Raw genomic sequence first — 18836 nt, forward strand, 5'->3', positions numbered from 1 at the left:
TGCCGACCCAATTCAACCATTACATAAGATCTCAAGAACACATTGACACAGGCAGTGTTGCACAGATTTTAAAGGCAAGCTTGTTCCCTTTGGTGTTCCGAAGTAGGGACATTTTCAGAAAATCAGAGAATCACTAGAGGTACTCAGATACAGAGAGAGCCTCTAATTATGTTTATTAATGCAATATGCTGATGTTGGCAGTATAGCACACTGAGAACAACCCATGTGAGACAATGACCCACTTTAGAATCTCATCAACTTTTTATGGGATTGGACTACAGCTCCGCATATCTCCTGTAGGACACAGGCTGTTTTAGCTGATCAGCAATGTGTCTCTGTGCATAAGTGTTTCATTACGTAAGCACACCACTTCTGCAGGTCAATGCCCAAAGAATGGAGAAAGGGGACAGTACTACCATTCACCTATGACTGAGCATCTGTAATGACTTCAAACGTTATGGTGCTTCCTTCAGATTTACAATATTCTATCATTGTTGCTATTTTATTTACATTTTATTTGTTTGGGTCAATAAGGGTCAGCCATCATACTGTTTTTGTAAAAGTTAGGTATTTTGGCAAAAAAACAAAAAAGGTCATATCTGGTAAACCTTATGAACACCATTGTAACATTTACTGAAATTAAACATCAGGGTAACAGCTGGAATTGTTCTTCACATCATCGTGATGTGCAATCCAGTGCCAGTTTCACAAGAAACAATTCTGGTGTGAACCTCATCAGAGTATCAGAGCCTCAACTGACGTAACCAACACAACTCACTGTAACTGCACAGTAGACCCACAGGGGGAGCTGTATTATTAGGGCTAACTAAGAGAAGTGCTCCCTGTCCTAATCAACAGTTTATCTGTTCAAAGCCGACAAAAAAAGGATTTCACGTAAGCTGCACTCTTCCAGAAAACCTTAAAGAAGTGGTTCACTTAATCATTTCTATAGAGGTAGTACAATATGCATATGACACAGGCAGGGTCTAACAGATATCTGTATATCATCTCTCTAACCCATCTCAACCTCTGACCCCCTCCCAGAAGCTCCCCACCTCTCTTCACCACTTTCCCTATTGTACCCTACTCCCCTCATCACCCTCGTCCCTTACTTTCGTTTCGCAGTGGGGAGGTTCTGTGCTAACTCTCTGCCTTTCACTCTTGCGCTCTCAGTTCTTCACTTCTCTTCCCTCCTTCTCAGGGCTGCTGGAGTAAACGTACAATTCCATAGTCATCAAAGTCTCAATGCCATTCTTAAACATGTCACTGGTCTTTTTATCCCAAATGTCAAACCAGGCTTGTAGGAAACAGAAGTCGTTTTAAAACCCCTCGTTTATATGGGTAGAAGGTGAAAATCCTGTTCCTGAGATCCTACAAATATGAGCTAAAATGCAAATTAATTTGTTTGCCATTTAAAAGTTGCAATCTCCGGAGCAGCTATTTAAACCAAGTCTGGCCAACCCAGTTGCTAGAAAGCCACAGTCCAACAGGTTGAAATCACAGGCTAAATTCTGCAACTCAAGCTAGTGGTTAAGTGTCATTAGCTTACTGCAACTGGTGTTTTCCCAAATGTGATGAACAACTGACACGAGAGGGTGCATCCTTAAATTGGAAAAGATTCCCCGCATGTCCCTCGGAACTGTGAGGTTTGGTGTGGGAACCATGGGCTCACTGTTCTGACTACTTATTAACAGTAGGTCAGGTAAAAGCAGAGATTTTAGTGTAAAAACATAAGACTCTCTAACATACCACCTGAATGTACAAGGGCCATACTGGTCTAACCAAGCTAATGGCGAGGAAATGCAAAATGAGAAGGTTACAAAAAAATAATACATTGTCAATAATTTAGAAGGACTAGGGAAATTATTTCTCAAAGCAAATTAAAAATTATCGGGAACAAAACCTTAACTGGCACCTGGACCAGGTACTCTTAAAGTAGCCAATGCTAAACCCATCCAAAATTATTGTTTATTATTATTAATGTATTTGCTCTGTTTGTTGTAATTGTTGATCAAAGAGCAGAACAAGCTGTTTCAGGGCTAATGAGGCCATTGTTGATCCTCTGTGCTCCGCTGCTACCTGGGCAGGTCATTGTCAGTATAAAAATGATAAAACTTGTCTGCTATTAGCTGGACAGGTGTTAGAAGTGGTTGAAATAGTAATATGAAGCACCTTGTCCTATAGGTCTTTTTTTCCTACTCCTTCTCATTTTTTGGTTTCTTGCCCACCGTCGCTCTCAGTTCATCTCTCTCTCACCACATTTCCATATTAATGTCGTACGGTATCTAATTCCTGTTCTCCATCTCAAAAGAAGTGAGGCTTCAATAACTTAATAGACAAATAACTGTGGTCATGCAAAGGCTAAGTCAGTGTTGTAAATGTTCTATATGCATATGCATATGCATATGCATATGCATATGCATATGCATATATGCTTCGGTGTTACTGAAGCCTATTTTAATTCATTTGTCATTGCTGCTGTGCCCAGTCAGCACCAGGCCTTTTATGGAAGCTCTTGCAATACTCTGGTACAGTACGGTTTTGTTGCACCTCTCTCTCCCTGGCCATGCTGCTCAGCAAAGCCTCCATCTCCCCCCAGTGGAGAAGAGGCTTACAGCAGGCCGAGAGGAAGGAAGGATTTCAAGGGGGAGGACAGAAACAATGAGAGAGACAGAGGGTACTGGCAGAAAGGGGTGGGGGATTTGACGCCTTTAAGTCATAAATTTTGTGGCCAGCAGCCATCTCACCCTGCAACTTTCAATTGGCAACCCACTGAAGCTAAGCAGGTGTGAGCCTGGTCAGTACCTGGATGGGAGACCTCCAGGGAAAAACTAAGGTTGCTGCTGGAAGAGGTGTTAGTGGGGCCAGCAGGGGGCGCTCACCCTGCAGTCCATGTGGGTCCTAATGCCCCAGTATAGTGATGGGGACACTATACTATAAACAAGCGCCGTCTTTCGGATGAGACGTAAAACCGAGGTCCTGGCTCTCATTAAAATCCCAGGGTGTTTCTCAAAAAGAGTAGGGGTGTAACCCCGGCGTCCTGGCCAAATTTCCCATGCCTCCTAATAATCCCCCTCTATGAATTGGCTAGATTACTATGTTCTCCTCCCCCCCTCTGACGGCAGGCAGAGCGACGCGCCAGTTGGAGTATTTCTTGGTTGCATTTAACGGCAACGTCAGCTCAAAGATTTGGTTCAAACCACCAAATGGACCCTGCTGATGCGGGATTAACGCTAGGATGGGTGAGAAGTCATCTATTTCGTGAACAATCAATTCAACTTCAAGAAGGCAATTTGTGTTTTGATGTCATGACAATATTGAAGAACAGACGCAAAATAGGCTCCTTCAGTCTTGTGCAAACAGTTTCCAGTGAAGGAAATGGCATCAGGATTTTCTCAAGAGAATAAAAGGTTCCACCCAAAGCAAAAAACACGAATGAATGCGGAGAGTTCAATATAGAAAACACAAACTGATGCCAAATGATGAGAGAAGCAAACTGCTTTTAGCTTATAAAGAATTCAAATGCTGAAAATGTTCCATTAAGTAACTATGCGTTCTAAATTATTAATACATGGGTTGTTGTACTAATTTGCTTGTTCAGTAATAGATCTTTTTGTACGTTACTGAAAATGGATTCATCCGTGCAAGTAGCAAACATACTGTGATTAACTGGATGATGGAAAAAAGTATTGACACCCTCAGTTTGATCTAAACTTAAATGTCCAAACTCAGTTCAGCCAATTTACCAGGAATCAGTATTCAGTAAATTAAACTTAAATACTATGAGAATGGAACCTCCTAACTTTCACACTGTCATGTCTACAACAGTTACCCTTGGATCTACAAAATGAAGCAAAGTGCTTCAGGCCGAACATAAAGCCACAAACGGCAGGTTGGTTTCCTAAGAGACACCCCTCACACGACCAAACAGAACTTTTAAAACCACAGAAACGCGTGGCTTTTAAACAGTAAAGGAGAGAGCTGATGTGCTCAGGCTGTGCCCAGACACAGAACAGAATGCGTAGGGCAAAAAGGCCAGCCTGTGCCAGAGCAGGAATGTACCACACAGCAGGAAAGAGAGGAAATAAACAGCTAATGATGAATTATTCTCATTGTTTTGAGTGTTCGGTCAGCACAGCATAGTGTGAAGGTTTGAACTAGAATAGCTAGAAGTACAATACGGCAAACCTCATTAAAAGTGCAGTGAGTACACATCTCTCAGGCCTGCTGCAAATTCATAGAATGAAAGTCACATTTCTATGCACTACTGTACCATGTATTATCAAACTCACAGTCCTGACCTCAAGTAAATGTTACAATACTTATACCCATCTCTCAGCACAGAGAGATACGATACTGTCTGGATTATCTCCTTTCTCAATTTCAAACTCAATTACAGAACTCTGATCATGACAAAGTGCATCAAAACAAAATCAATTCTAACTCAAGTTCAAAAGACAATAAAAGTGTCAAAGATATTCAGAGCAACTGACAGAGCCAATACAGAACTCTGACATGTATTTCAGAGCAGACATGAGTGAACTCTCGCTGTCCTGTGTTGTAAAAAACCCTTCTGGATTCACAGAAGAAGGATTAGGAGGGAGCTGAAGAAAAGCACGTACCGGAGCAGGAGAAAGTCGGCCTTTGAAGTTCTCTGGTTCTGTAGAAATCAAAACCATTGAAAGAGAGTTAATCCCCCTGTGGGGTATGAAGATGACCAGCAAGATCACTTTAATCCTGCTAATCTTTCATACTCTTACCTCTGTACCTCCATGCACCCCCAATGACTGCCTACATTCCATTGTTCTACTGTTTAACAATGTACAGTGTTATTGGAAATGTTGTATATTCCCTTACAAAGGGCTCCACAGATATTTCATTTATATACTGCACACAACATTATTACAATATGCCAGACAAGTGAAAACCTCTATTTGGCATTCTAGGTGACCTGATCACCAGACATCTGGCAGAAACGCAGTAGTATATTCCAGGTGTTAACAAAAAACAAGACTTGCCACTATGTGGGATACTAGTAAGGCAGGTGCACAGATTCTAATGATAATATACATAGTTTCATTCTGAGTAATTTCACAATGAAACAGTGAAAGGGTGGTTTTAAATAATCTGCAGAGGCTGAGCAAGATGTAACATGCCAGTGATGCATTCAGTCTTTCACAACAGGAAAGACTTTTATTCATTTGTAATACAAACTTGACCCCACTATTAGCAAGTGAAAGCTATATAGCTAAATCAATTTGATAGAATTTACTATACTTAAAAAAAAATCTTTAACCTGATACCCAATCCAGCACCACGATTCTGACCCATAGGAGATGCGCACTGGTGCCCACTCTCTGGCAGCCCCTCACAAACGCAGTGGAGGTGCACAAGTTTGGTATGAGTACTCCTGAGCCAATCGAAAAGGTGCTCAAACACACTTCGTTCTCAATGTGACATGGCTTCACCTTCCACAGTACTCATCCAATGAAAAAACCATACCTCAGTATGTGGCATTTTACAGCCACAAGTCGGAATGGGCAGTTTCAGTTTTCCCTTTTGATATATTTTTTTAATTGCTATTTGCATGTTTAGCTATGTGCTATTTACTGTTCAAAATAACCAACTGCGTGTGTTTCACAACTCGGCCCATGACTACGAACTCCAGGAGCACACACAGGTTAGAATGAGGCAGTGCAGAGTAAATGTGGAGGGTCCTCTTTCCTGCCCGCCTTTAAGCCTTAACACGTCGCAGGTGCCACGGCCGCGTACCTTAGGTTCATTGCCAAGGAAGACTGGCATCCTTCTCCAACAGTACTTCATGTATACCAGCGCTTGGGAGGCCACAGGGGTCACTGAGAACGGAGACCACCCCAGTACTGTAACCCCCTCTATAATTCCACCTGGATGATGTAACAGCGGCTATAGTACACCAGAACGCTCACCACACACCAGCTATCAGTGGGGAGGAGAAAAGAGTAATTCACAGAGGGGGATTATTAGCAGGCCATGATTGGTAAGGGCACTGGAAAATTTGGCCAGGATGCCGGAGTTACAGCCCTACTCTTTTCGAGAAACACCCTGGGATTTTTAATGAGCACAGAGAGTGAGGACTTCGGTTTGACATTCCACCCAAAAGACAACACCTTTTTATAGTATAGTGTCTCTGTCACTATACTGGAGCATTAGGACGCACATAAACCCCAGGGTGAGCGCCCCCTGCTGGCCCCACTAACACCTCTTCCAGCAGCAACTTTAGTTTTTCCCCAGGAGGTCTCCCATCCAGGTACTGACTAGGCTCAAACCTGTTTAGCTTCAGTGGGTTTCCGGTTGTGAGTTGCAGGGTGATATGGCTGCTGGCCATATCTGCTGGCCTTGTGAGCTGGCCAGTAATCTTGCTATGGGAGAAGCTATGGTTTTAGTTTGTTCAAAGGCACTATGAAAGTCACAGGTCAGTACAAAGGACCAACTCACCTGGTGTTTTTTTTAATCAGACAGTAACTGGTGTTTTTAACACTTAAATGAGTGGTCTTCACCATTCAACTGAGTGCTGATGACTAAAAACATTTGACAAAAATAAAAACATTTACTGTACTTATTTATCAGTAAGCTGTAAAACTGAATTTCTTTCCTTTCCTAACAGTACTTCCAGGTGGGGGGTGTGCATTTAGTTTCCCCATATTCCACTCACATCACTCCAAACTGCTGCTGTTTAATACAAAGACAATCATCTGGCACATTAAGCACACGATATTTCCAAAAATCTCATTGAGTATGATGAATCATTAAATTGGTCCCATCTGAAGCATGTAATATGCCTGGAATTCCCCCCAAATTAATCTTCATCTTGAACCATCACAAGCTCCTATTTATTAATATGGTTTATGTTTACTTTCACATTGTTACTCATTTAGTTTTTATCTTGTAAAATGTCATTTTTACAGGAAGCCCAGGCCCCTTGCAAAGCTGAATGAAAATGTCCCCCTTCTCCTCCTGTGCCTAAGATCTGTAAGGGGAAGATGACTGAAATACAGCTCCCAAAGTTCATTTCTGTTTCTTGTCCAACTATACAAGACGATTAACAGTCTTGGAATCCCAGACGAGTTGGTTGTTCGAACAATCAGATGAACTTGGAAAGGTCTTTCTTACACTTTCCCAGACCATAATTAACCTGCAGGCTCCGGCATCTCACTGGATAAAGGTACCTCAGCAAATGTGTGTGTGCGCGCGCACACCAGTGCGGCCCAGTGCACACAGGGCCATTCCCCAGCTGCCAGCCATTCCCCCTCTGTGACTGCAGTCCCAGTTTAGAGTGCTGACTGAGCGGGGAGCAGCACACTGACTCACTGTCACACTGACCGCCTGGACCCCAGCCCAAGAGCAGACGAGGCAGGGCCATTCACAGCACAGCTGCAGACTTGACACACACGGCACCCTCTCATCTCCAAGCTTAGTCTCTCGCGCCTCCTTCCAATCATGACCTGCAAAATCACTTCCTAATCAATACTAACGTCTTCAAAGAAAATTCACATTTGGTTTGGACCAACAAATCAGTTCTAAAAACATCAGATGTGTTAAAAAATGCTTTCAGTTTGGCCATTTGTATTAGTTCCTCTCTTTACTTCTCTGCTACTGGTCGTAATAGCCTATACTGTATTAGCACAAGAAGAGCCAATCTGCAACGTCAAGCTTCCAGACACTTTTCACATTACACTCCCACCAAGAGAGCTCCTGAGCCAAATGGTGAATGGTGAACCACATTCCCCACTGACCTGCCATCCTCAGTCACCTGACCAGATAGAGGAAGATGATTGGTAAGGTCACACTTAAAACCAGGAAGCAAATTATATCAACCTCTACAGGCTGAGGGGTGAGCAAGAACCTTTGTTAGATGCTGCACCTGACAGAACAGACTGACTGACAAACCCAGGGGAATTGATAGCGTGAGTTTATGGAAGAGTCTCTGAGACAAACCTAGTTTTGTAGCCAGTAAGCAGCTTAGCTGCAACAGCTATTATTAGAGAGGGACTATGGAAGATTGGGTTAGCAGCTCAAAGAGAAGCTTATGGTTGTTTTATATTTTAGATATTATTTTCTGTGCACTGTTAAGATAAACATGATTTTGTATCGTATGGTTATCGCTTGGTGTCCGTTTTTCCTGAGACCCACCTATTTCAATACCTCGTTACAACACTCCCCCTTAAGGGGCACTCAGCCAATGTCTTTTATGCTGCTGGGCAAAGCCTAATCAGGAGTGAAAGTGTGATCTTGAGGCAAATGGATAAAACCTGCCCTCTAAACAGGCAAAGACACAGGTGGAGCCTCTCAGGAGCCCCACATCTCCTTTGTTACCTCAAAGTGCTACTGAATCAATTCAAACAGCCGTCACATTCACATTCACAGCCTGCACTATCCCAGGAAAATCAAGCCAGATATCTGATTGAGTGCTCTGTGGCACCATAACTGACAGTCCAAGGCGGGAACTCATCTGGAAACAGAAGTGGAATTCAAAGACGAGGACTGGTCCCAGACCTGGCAGTCAGCTCAGACTCTCAGTCTGGAGTGTGTGCCGAGATGAAGATCTTTGCCTCTTTTCCAAGCTGGAAGCAGCAGCAGCACAAGGAAACATATTGCCAAGTACACTGTGAACTTTTACCTTAGCGCCTTTGCATAGACTAAATGTGGAGATAATAGGAGTAAGTATTCTTGTGCTTATTTCTTCAAAGAAAAGACTTAAGCAAGAGTCTACATCTGGCAAAAACTGAAACATCTCAAACGGAGTCTGAGCACTATCCCCCTGCCAAAGTTTGACCACGGGCACTCTAGTGGGAGGAGATTCACCAGGAAAGTCAGAAGCTTCTATTACAATTTTACTGCTCCTCTGAAAGCCGTTTCTCCTTAATTTCTCCCCACATACAGCTGATGACGTGACAAAGACTCACAGCTGCCCTCCCTGGTTTTCTCTTTTTTCCCCCTGGTTTTCCCACATGACAGATACAAGCCAAGCGTGTGTGGCAGGACACGGTTGTTCGGAGAAAAGTGCGTCTTTGAGAAAAACTGGAAGAGGAAGCAGTTATTGTATTAAAACACAGGAACTTACCAACCCTACTCTCCCCCCCTTTTTCCTCTCACTTTAGTTGATTCAAAGTGCTTCACTGGCATGACCAGTGAATTCCAGGATTGCCAAAGCCCAGCAGTCAACACTGAACTGCAATTCATTACAGCTACTCAGGAAGACTGGACCACAAGGAGAAAATAAAATCCATAAAAACACACAACAGGAAAAGTTATTTTCACATAACACAAAAGCACACTAATCAGAAACAGGTTCTACACTCCATAGGTGACTCCTTTTCTTTCTTGTTTCTTCTAATTTCCAGTTTCTCTTCCTTGTCTGTAGATCACAGATACAAAAGGTGTTTTATCATCTGTATACACTTTTATTGCCACAACAGTTACAGCTCCGTCTTCTCTCTTCTGTCCTCCCCTCTTACTCACTCCTACACTTCTGCGCTCCATCTCCCCATCAAAACACCAGCACCGTACTTTCACGAGACTACAGCTGAAAGCAAAACAGAACCTAGAAGTACAAATGACCTCTTACAAAAACTTAAGTGAAAATCAGGAAAATGTAAAAATGGCTGCCAAGCAACTAATGAGCATTAAATCTGAAAGAATGAAAAACCTTGAGCTCTCTCTCCCCTGCTCTTTAGTCTCTGCTCTACTCCCTCCCACTCTGTGACATCCTCTCCACCAACTGCGGGTCCAGCTACGCTTATCTGATGGAGAAAAGACAAATGAGACTTGGAGAAAACCCCAACCGCAGCAGCTCCGGACTGAGGGAAACAGTTTACTTTCTTTTCATGTGGAAATGAAAACGGTGTCCTATGGAGAAAAAGAGGTTGAGAGTTGTGAGATTTTAATATATCTTACACTGAATAAGTTTACTTACTTATTCAGTTTAATTATTACTGAACACTAAAAATGACAGCGCTCAGTCCCCAGAGTCCCAGCTGTTAGACTGTGCTGACACCCCCACCCCCACCCCCACCCTCCGTACACACGACTGACAGAGACTTACACATCTGGTGCAGAAAGGGATTAGCCCCCCCCACCCCATCTCTCTCTGCCACCTCCTCTCACTCTGTTTTCCCCCTATATGTCACCCTCCGTCCTCTCTTCTCTCAGACACACACACTTCCACTGCGGTCTTCAACCCTATGATTATTGCCAAAGCACACTGCAGCCCCTGTACCAGACAGCGCAAACACTGCACTGTTACACAACACACACAGCACTGGCTGAAGATCTGGGCCAGGAGACAGAATGAAAGCTGTGCTACTGGCCATGAACTGCAACGCATTAAGAACTTTCCGGAAAACTTAACATTTACAAGTAAAAGTAAATGAAATACAGATTGGGGGGGAAAAAAAGTTTTCAACACAAAAAGTGAGGTTAGTCTGGTGAAGGGGAACATAACAGGCCTCTTGTATCCAGCTGTCCCTCTAATCTCTCCCTTGTACAGTTTCATACATCTATTTTATCAATTACAGGGGCCAGGGAAGCACAGTCAGACCAACGACACAAGGCAGGGTGACGAATATGTCAAAAGAAGGCCGGGGACGCCGACCAGCGCCATCGGCCATGTGAGTAAATCTGGTAATCTTGTTTTTCCATATATTTTTTTAAATGGGCACACTACAATCCTTGATATGAATCCTCATTCATGAGGATAAGAAGAAAAAAGACATCACTTAAATAAAATCACACTTTTAATTTGGAAATTAAAGTCTTTATAATACTTGAAACATTATCACCAAAATTAAAATTAACCTTAGTCACTATTTTCTACTTAACCATTACATTGGGGTAATTTTACACAATGTCCAGGACATGATTGGTGAATTCTACCCAGACTACACAGGGCCTTAAGTTCTGAGCTCTGGTGCATGGTGTTATTTTCATGCACTTAACAAAAAGAGTGTAACACAAGACAGCTATGCAATGTATTATTTAAACCATCCAGTGACAGGAGGAGAATTCCTTATCATTCTCTCAGATCTGCTGCCCAGCGTGTTCTCACTGCCCCAGTCCCTAAAAAAAGACCTTTAGGTGATACGTACAGTCCCAAATTACAGACTTCTTCCTCAGCAAATCTGAGTCACCACATCCTTTTTGAAAACGTATTTTAACATCTTACTGTTTTTACCTTTAACTACTCTGGAGCTACACTTTACTGAATTTGTATTAAATTGAAGTGCCTTAAAAATAACTTAAAAATAAGCAAATGTACCATCCTGTGAAGACAATCTGTCTGTAGTCTTGAGACAGGATAGGTGAGTTAACAAGCAATCTCTTTCATAAATACAAACTCAACAGTTAAAATCCTTTGAAGAAGGGTAATCAAAGTCACCCCGAACTAGACACTGCTATGTCTCATCTTAAAAGATGTCTTCTTTTTTTTTTTAATCTGGCCCTTTGACTTGATACAGCATTTTATTTTAGTGATACCAGTGATTCTAACTTGGCTGTTTCCGAATATGGGAAAAGCTTGGGTCACATTATATAACCTGTCTAGCAGTTCAACACAACAGGCAACCTAAAAGAGAAACGGAGCAACACCACACGGTGCTCACAGGAGGACAAAACAAATAAATCAATAAACCAGATGGAACAGGGCCAATACACAGATTACATCTCAAAATGCTTAGAACAGGCTGAAATCCCTTGACATGCAACTGAATTATCGCCAAAGCGACCAACCTAACCCATCAGATAATCATAGGGACAAACATAACACAGCACTGCCAACAGAGAGAAGGAAAACATCTTTTCCAGCTCCAATTTACGTAACCCTTTAATAACTAACCTTTTATAACACAGGAAACTGAAACTGACCTTCAAGGTGTGTCCACTGACTACAGGCATACTCTTCTAGCAGACTATCATCTATCATACAAGTCTTAGTCTATCAGCACCACAGCAGAACAATTCCAAAAACAGCCTAATTAAGAGTATTATATCCACAGTGTAAGATCCCAGACAAACAAGAACAGCACCGGTGTCGTTACAAAAGTAAGGCCTAGCGACCACCAGGCAGCCACACCAAGAGTCAGCACTCGCACACATACAGTGCTACCACACAGTTCACCTCGCAGCATACTATCAACCAAACTGCTAACACCACCACGCACGGACATCAGGCTCTCACTTCACAGCATTCCGATTCAATTCAGGCCCAACCTGAAGCCTGTTATTATAATAATAATAATAATAATAATAATAATAATAATAAACTTTAATTTAGATAGCGCCTTTAAAGGTGGTTTCTCAAAACACTTTAAAACAACAATAAAAACATACATATGATATGCACAATGAAAATACACAATGGGAGGAGACAATGGATGGGGATACTGTATACAGTAGGAGCAGAGGGGTATATAACAGAGCCAGTTAAGTAAAGGTCCTTCTAAACAAGAAAGTTTTGAGTCTAGTGTCTAGTTATACATGCACAATCAACAAAAAACAATATACTAAAACAAGACACATAAAAAAGCAACATATTCTATTGATTTCAATAATTTACAATAGGACATAATATGTGCTGTTATACTGATATTTTCCAGCATTTATATAGAGTTTTCAATCCCAAACCATTTTACATGTAGGAGGGGACTCATTTCAGTCACCAGGACCTGCCTGGTGATGCACATTAGCCATTCTATACCAACTGCCCCGATCAGGGGCAGAAGTGAAAAACCGCTACACCAATCAAATAAGAGGAAACCTTTGGGAAGGCCAGACTGCACAAGCACAGAGTGGAATTTAGTTAGGATACCCCAACTCTGACAAACAATGCTAAGGAATTTTTAAACAATAAGTCAAACCTCAGTCTGATGTCTTATCCAAATGACAGTAACACCTACAGTACAATATCTCTGGTCATCATACTGGGGAACCAGGTTTGTAAAATTGGGTTCAGAAAGAAGAACACCTCCTACTGGTCCACTAAAATCAATTACAGCAGCCATCTGCGCATTGCAGTTTCTCCACGTCACCAAGTCTTGAATACCCAAAGAACATGGTGATATGCTGGGCTGGCATTATAAATGGAGAAAATGACACATTAGTGTAAATCCACACCAGAGCTTTCAAGAGGAAAGGCTAGTAATAAATAAATAACGAGGTTGTCAAGCTACACAGGACAACTGTACTTTGACAAGCACAAGGACATTATACAGTATATCAAGGTCTGTTGCCTTAAACATTCCACCGAGTGGTAATGACTCAATACACAGCTGGTGAACTCCAGGGGATTCCAGTCCTCCTGAGCACATTTATAAAAAAACAACTTTACTGTGTGGTTCATTAGGTCTTTGGTAGGGCAGTTTGAGCATGCTTGCATTTCCTACCAAGTACTGTAGGATCACAGAACTACAACCTCACTTACACTCATCAGCCCATGAAAGTTCTGCTGGTCTCGGCCAAGCCCACCTCCTCCCGGCCTATGGCTCAGACTCGAAAGGGGAATTCACAGTGTTTAACCCCCACTGCGGCCACCCGAACACATCGCACTAGATCCAAGCGCTTACTGCGCCGCTAGTAGAATTAACTCGAACGGGCCCCTACCACTCTGCACAGTTCTCCAGCCTGACTGCTGACTCCTGACTGCAGCAGTAATCTGTTGGAGGGATTGGATAGTAATCCTATTGGAGACAGAGAGACTGCGAGAGCTTCCTCTAATAACACCCTTAATCCCTCCTCCTCTTCTTTCTACTATTATTATTATTACTGCAGAAAGTAGAACTGCTTTTTATTATTGGACGCATTTTTGTCATAGTTAATCATGGTCAAGAGGGGGCAACGTGTTCAAGAGGTGTGCTTATGAGAAACGTACTTATCCGTAAAGATCGACAGCAAACGTGCAACAGCACATTGCATTTCAGCTAGTACAGTACAGTGGGGTCCTATTCAGTGCAGTATAATCGCTACAAATGAATACAGCATCGTGAGTGTCCAGCTACTCCACCCACCGACAGTCCGTTTGTCTTGGGAGTAAAGTCCAGTAAAGAAAAGTGACTTACACCGCAGCGACAATAATCTTGGCAGTGCATTCTCTAAAATATTCCTGAAATACTGAGACCCCTAACTTTTTGAACATGTTTATTCTTCTTGTGGACCCGCATTTCCTAATGTAACAGCACTGCTACTAATTTATTTTCAATAACACCTAACCAATGTGTTCCTGATTAAGACGTTTCATGATGGGGAATACCGAATGTATTTCGGTAGTTACGCAGCAGTCTGTCAGCGCTTACAGAGACGCTGCAGGAGGTAGCGCACTGCACCGAGGCGCTGCAGTTCAATCTCTGCCTTGGCACTCGCGACTCAGACTGGCAAAAGTAAGAAGGACACACCATGCAGATCACCTAGGCAATCCACAAATAAACATCAGTAATCTACACTAACACGCACGAATAATAGTGGCACAGACTGCAGGTCTTACGATACGAGCTCACGGCCATATGGCCCCTGCGCATTGCACAAGTACGGATTTGCGAACTCATCCAGCACTGTGTAGCTAGACACAAGTGTCCAAGCTCAGAGACAGGCACCCCTATCACACCTCAGGGTGCAACACTAACCCAGCGTCTATCGATTCTTGGTAAATGCTCCAGTTTGCTCGACTCACTCACCGTTAGCCGTGTGTTTCACTCAGTTTGTTTGAGGTCTTTTCTGCGGTCTCTTCTCCGCGTTGGTCCGCCCTCCTAGTAACAGTTCTTCGTACTCTGCACATCCACGCCTCTCCCTGCACACTACTGACCAATCGCACAGCAGGACAACTGAGTGACTTCCCTTCTGTCCAATTAGATTGCAGACTTGGTAAAAGCGACGGCGCTTTACACCAATCAGTGAATGGAATAGGGTCCTAAACAACGCCTTTTTGCAATCACGCTGTTGACCTCAGCGCCCAGAGAATTTCATCCTTGATGGATATCCCTCATATCCAATTAAAAGGTTTAACTCCTTTTAGGGGACTTAAAATGGGTCCAATCAGTGTAAGAATCACCCCGCATAAAATGCCCGTTTGTCGCCCACTATGATGTTATTACGAGACAGCCAATGAGCGGCAGGTCTACCGCCTAAAAAATGAGCTTTCTGACCTATCGGAAAGCGGAGAAAAGGACACTGGAGCGGAAATGCATGGAACCAGATTTCCAAAATTCACACGTACTGTACCAAGTTGAGGTTACCCCCTTCGCAGTTTAGAAAATGCGAATCGAGTGTTTAGGAAGCACAAGCTAATAATATCAATATTAAGCTGCACTAAGACTCTTATTAAGAGTTACAATCACTGGACAGAAATTACCTTGAATAGTTCTTATAAAACCACTGCCTATCATATTCTGTCAAGCGCTAAATGCACCTTTTTTTCTTCAACACGTGGGAATAAGCGATGGCTTCAGGGTTCTGAAATGTGAAAACATGCCGCCTGCAGATGGAACCGAAGAAGAGACGTGATTTGAACTTTGTTACACTTTATGTGTGATTTAAGATGCACTTTATAGGACACCGCATTATGAACTGTCATTTAAAGATATTTACAAAGTAGTGAAGCACAATCGGCTCTAAGGATAACGGGACATACGTAACAGAGAGCACCTGAGTAAATGACAGAAGAAAAATAAGCTCATTTTTTGCTGATGACTACATATAAACAGACAGAAAAGGATATGTAAAAATGCTCAACTGCCCCTCACAAATATACTGTAGCATTGAGCTCCCAAATGCTTAAATCTCAAAAAACAAACGTAAAAATCTGAATAAAAAATTCAAATAAGAAATCAGGCAAACTATAGTATATGTATGAATTGGCTTGATCACTCTGTTCTCCTCCCCACTGATAGCTGACGTGCGGTGAGCGTTCTGGCGCACTATGGTTGCTGTCGCATTATCCAGGTTGGTGCTGCACATTGGTGGTGGTGGAGGGGAGTCCCATTATTTCTAAAGCACTCTTAGTGGAGTGTCCAGAAAGGCGCTGTATAAGTGTAAGGAATTATACTGACTAGCTGAAAAAATTGGCCATTGGCAACTGACCCTTATAGCCTGATCAACCCCCCCAACCCAAATAGTGTTTGTCGCTTCAGACCAAGATGTAAAATACACACCAGCTATCCCATTACTGGACTTCACATGAACAGTCCCACAGAAATGGTGTTACATGTGAACTCACACATTTTCTGTTGAGCAGGGCTGACAGCATCTGTCGCACAAAGAAATCCTAGCAATGGCTATAAAAACATGATTGTCCACAAAAGAAAGTACAGCGAAGGAAACTACATCAAGCCTCTACATTTAATAATAAAGCTTTAAGTGCAGTTTGTATGTTGATCCACTACAACAAGAAGATGAATCTTTCTGCTCTGGGTCAAGAGATAATTGGAAAGGTTACAATCAGTAATAGTAGTATAGGTTGCTGACTAAAGAGGACATCCATTCATCTACTGTATTTTCTAACCAATGTATCCAATATAGGGTCATGGAGTTACTGGAGTCTATCCCAGCAGGCAACCAGCACAAGGTGGGATACACCTTGGATAGGATACCAGTCCATCACAGGGCACACACTCAAACCAGTTCCAGAAGCCAATTAACCTATTAGTATGTCTTTGGATTTTGGGAGGAAACCAGATCACCTGGAGGAAACCCACATGAACATAGGGAAACGTACAAACTCCATACAGACAGCACACCTGGTCCAGAATTAAACCAAGAGCCCCAATGCTAACCACTGCACCTCCATGCTACCCTACAGCAAAATGTGACAGGAATTCCATCAAAACAAGGTGAGTGTGAAAGGTAATCTCCCCATGATAGGGGGCTCTGTCAATCTATTTCCCTAACATAGGACGCACATTAGTTGTATTTCTCCTGAGCATGGGAGCAATTTAAAGGCATTATCTTGACTTGCACGATGCCCTGTAAGCATTTTCTCAATACAGGTACTTTATTCTCCCAAATTAAAGGTTGCATTAGAGACATTCCTTGACTTAGGGGGCATGTTAAATGCATTCCCCTGAGTTATAGAGCACTTTAGGGCATTCCCCAAAATTAAAATGCATCTTTTATTTTTTACAGAAATACTCCAATTATCAGAATACCGTATTGTCTAAAGCTCCTGAAACACAAAGGGGTTTCAATTGCATCCACTCTCATACTGTCACGCTCATTACACCCAGAGGGTGCTCTACGTTCCTTCTGTTCCTAGTTCCCTGTGATTATTCATGACTTTCTGGTGTGTCTTGTTGTGTAGCCTATTTATTTCCTGCTTCTGCGCTGCTACTTGCTCAGCGTTGTTGTTCAGTTGCCCTGAGGCCTGCTTAGCACCAGGTCACTCCTGTCCTTGGCCTGAGGGCATAGGTTTCTATACGGCTTCTCCTGAACAGCTGAGCCCGGGCTAACCTCCGTCTCGCTGATACGCATAGGGTCTTTATCGCTCTCCTGCCATTCCACGGTTCGTCCTGTCGGACTTATGTGACATGTACGGTAATAATCACCTCCATGTTTAGTTCTGTACTGAATTGTGGTTCCCCTAACAAAACACATGCACAGACCGTGACATATAATTATGCACGGAATAGGGTTTGCATTCTAGCCGGGACAAAACGGCCATGGAGACATCTCTTGACTCATCACAGGTTTAGGAGCTAGGGGCAGAGGTTGGGTATTTTGGGAACTCATTGTGTAGTGTCTGATCTTGTCTTAGTGTTTATGGTGAGTGTATCTGTGTCTGTGTACTCTGGCAAGGCTAGGATTTATAGAAGACCAGTTTCTCCAAAATTGTTAGAGGATCACAGAGTAGAGTAAAGAAGTTTATTGCCATATGTATGTACATGTACATTGGAATTCTTATTCATGCTAATCTCTTGGGACATCCACGGTACAGCACATGACACAGTACAACAGACAACACCTACAATGTAGACAATACATTACAAACATAATAAATAATAACAACAACAGAACAATAAACATATAGTGCCGAAAACAACACGGTAGTCCATTAAAAAGTGCGTGGTACAGATGTGCATTAAGTCTGAGGCATTGCAGTTGCTGTTAAGGATGTGTACCAAATTAGGGTAGAAATTCCCCAAAGAAACTGGAAATTGATGTGTGTCTTTGTCCAATATTGAGTCTTTTCTCTTTCATATTTTTTTCTGTTCACAAGAGCACTGCGTAAACTTTTTTGTCAGGCCTATATTTTCTTCTGTTACCACCCTTGGTACTGCCAGCGGGATTTGTCACTTAGCCCGAAGGGACATTAGCCAACACTCATCCTGCCTGATGTCAGGATGATCATTCCTTGAAGTCAGAAAATGGTTCATTTGACATGCAAATCTGTTAAGTGTTTTAAAAAACTATGTGATTAAATTGACAAATCTGGCAAAGAAATGGCTGTTATCTTGTCCATATAAATAGATTGTGAAACCATTGTAACAACAAAGCAATAAACCTACAGTAAATGATTCTCAGCTTGTTTCAGGATAAATACATGTAATTCAATGCATTATTCTACATACAGACCAGCAGGTCATTACGTAATAAGGAAGACATGATTTTTAAATATTTATCAGCCACACGGAAATAAAATCAGAGGAAAATGATATCCTTGATATTCTCTCTTTGATTTTCTCCATCTCAGACAATGACGCAAATGGATCTCTTCTTCTCCCAGTGGCCGGCTGAGTCAGGTGGAGCTTGATATTTGCTAGTACCTCTAAAGATTGACAAAAGACTGCAGCTAACAAGCATCATTTAATGTAATCCCTCTT

General features: G+C 42.4%; 1 protein-coding gene across 11 annotated transcripts in view; it reads right to left on the reverse strand.

Annotated features, from left to right (window-relative positions):
- Positions 1-14835, reverse strand: part of LOC148657229 (microtubule-associated protein 4) — a 99855-nt gene extending 85020 nt beyond the window's left edge. For 7 of the 11 annotated variants that reach the window (XM_088643193.1, XM_088643194.1, XM_088643197.1 and 4 more), the window contains exons 1-2: positions 14700-14834; positions 4623-4660 (exon numbers count right to left, since the gene is read on the reverse strand). The gene's annotated coding sequence lies outside the window, so the exon portion shown is untranslated. Of the gene's footprint in view, positions 1-4622; positions 4661-13632; positions 13685-14699 lie in introns of all 11 variants that reach the window. The other 4 variants (XM_088643191.1, XM_088643199.1, XM_088643201.1 and 1 more) reach the window with 4 other exon arrangements.
- Between the last annotated feature and the right edge of the window lie 4001 nt (positions 14836-18836).

The sequence above is a fragment of the Lepisosteus platostomus genome, chromosome 8, assembly GCF_059453375.1.
Source record: "Lepisosteus platostomus isolate fLepPlt1 chromosome 8, fLepPlt1.hap1, whole genome shotgun sequence".
Classification (NCBI taxonomy): Eukaryota; Metazoa; Chordata; class Actinopteri; order Semionotiformes; family Lepisosteidae; genus Lepisosteus; species Lepisosteus platostomus.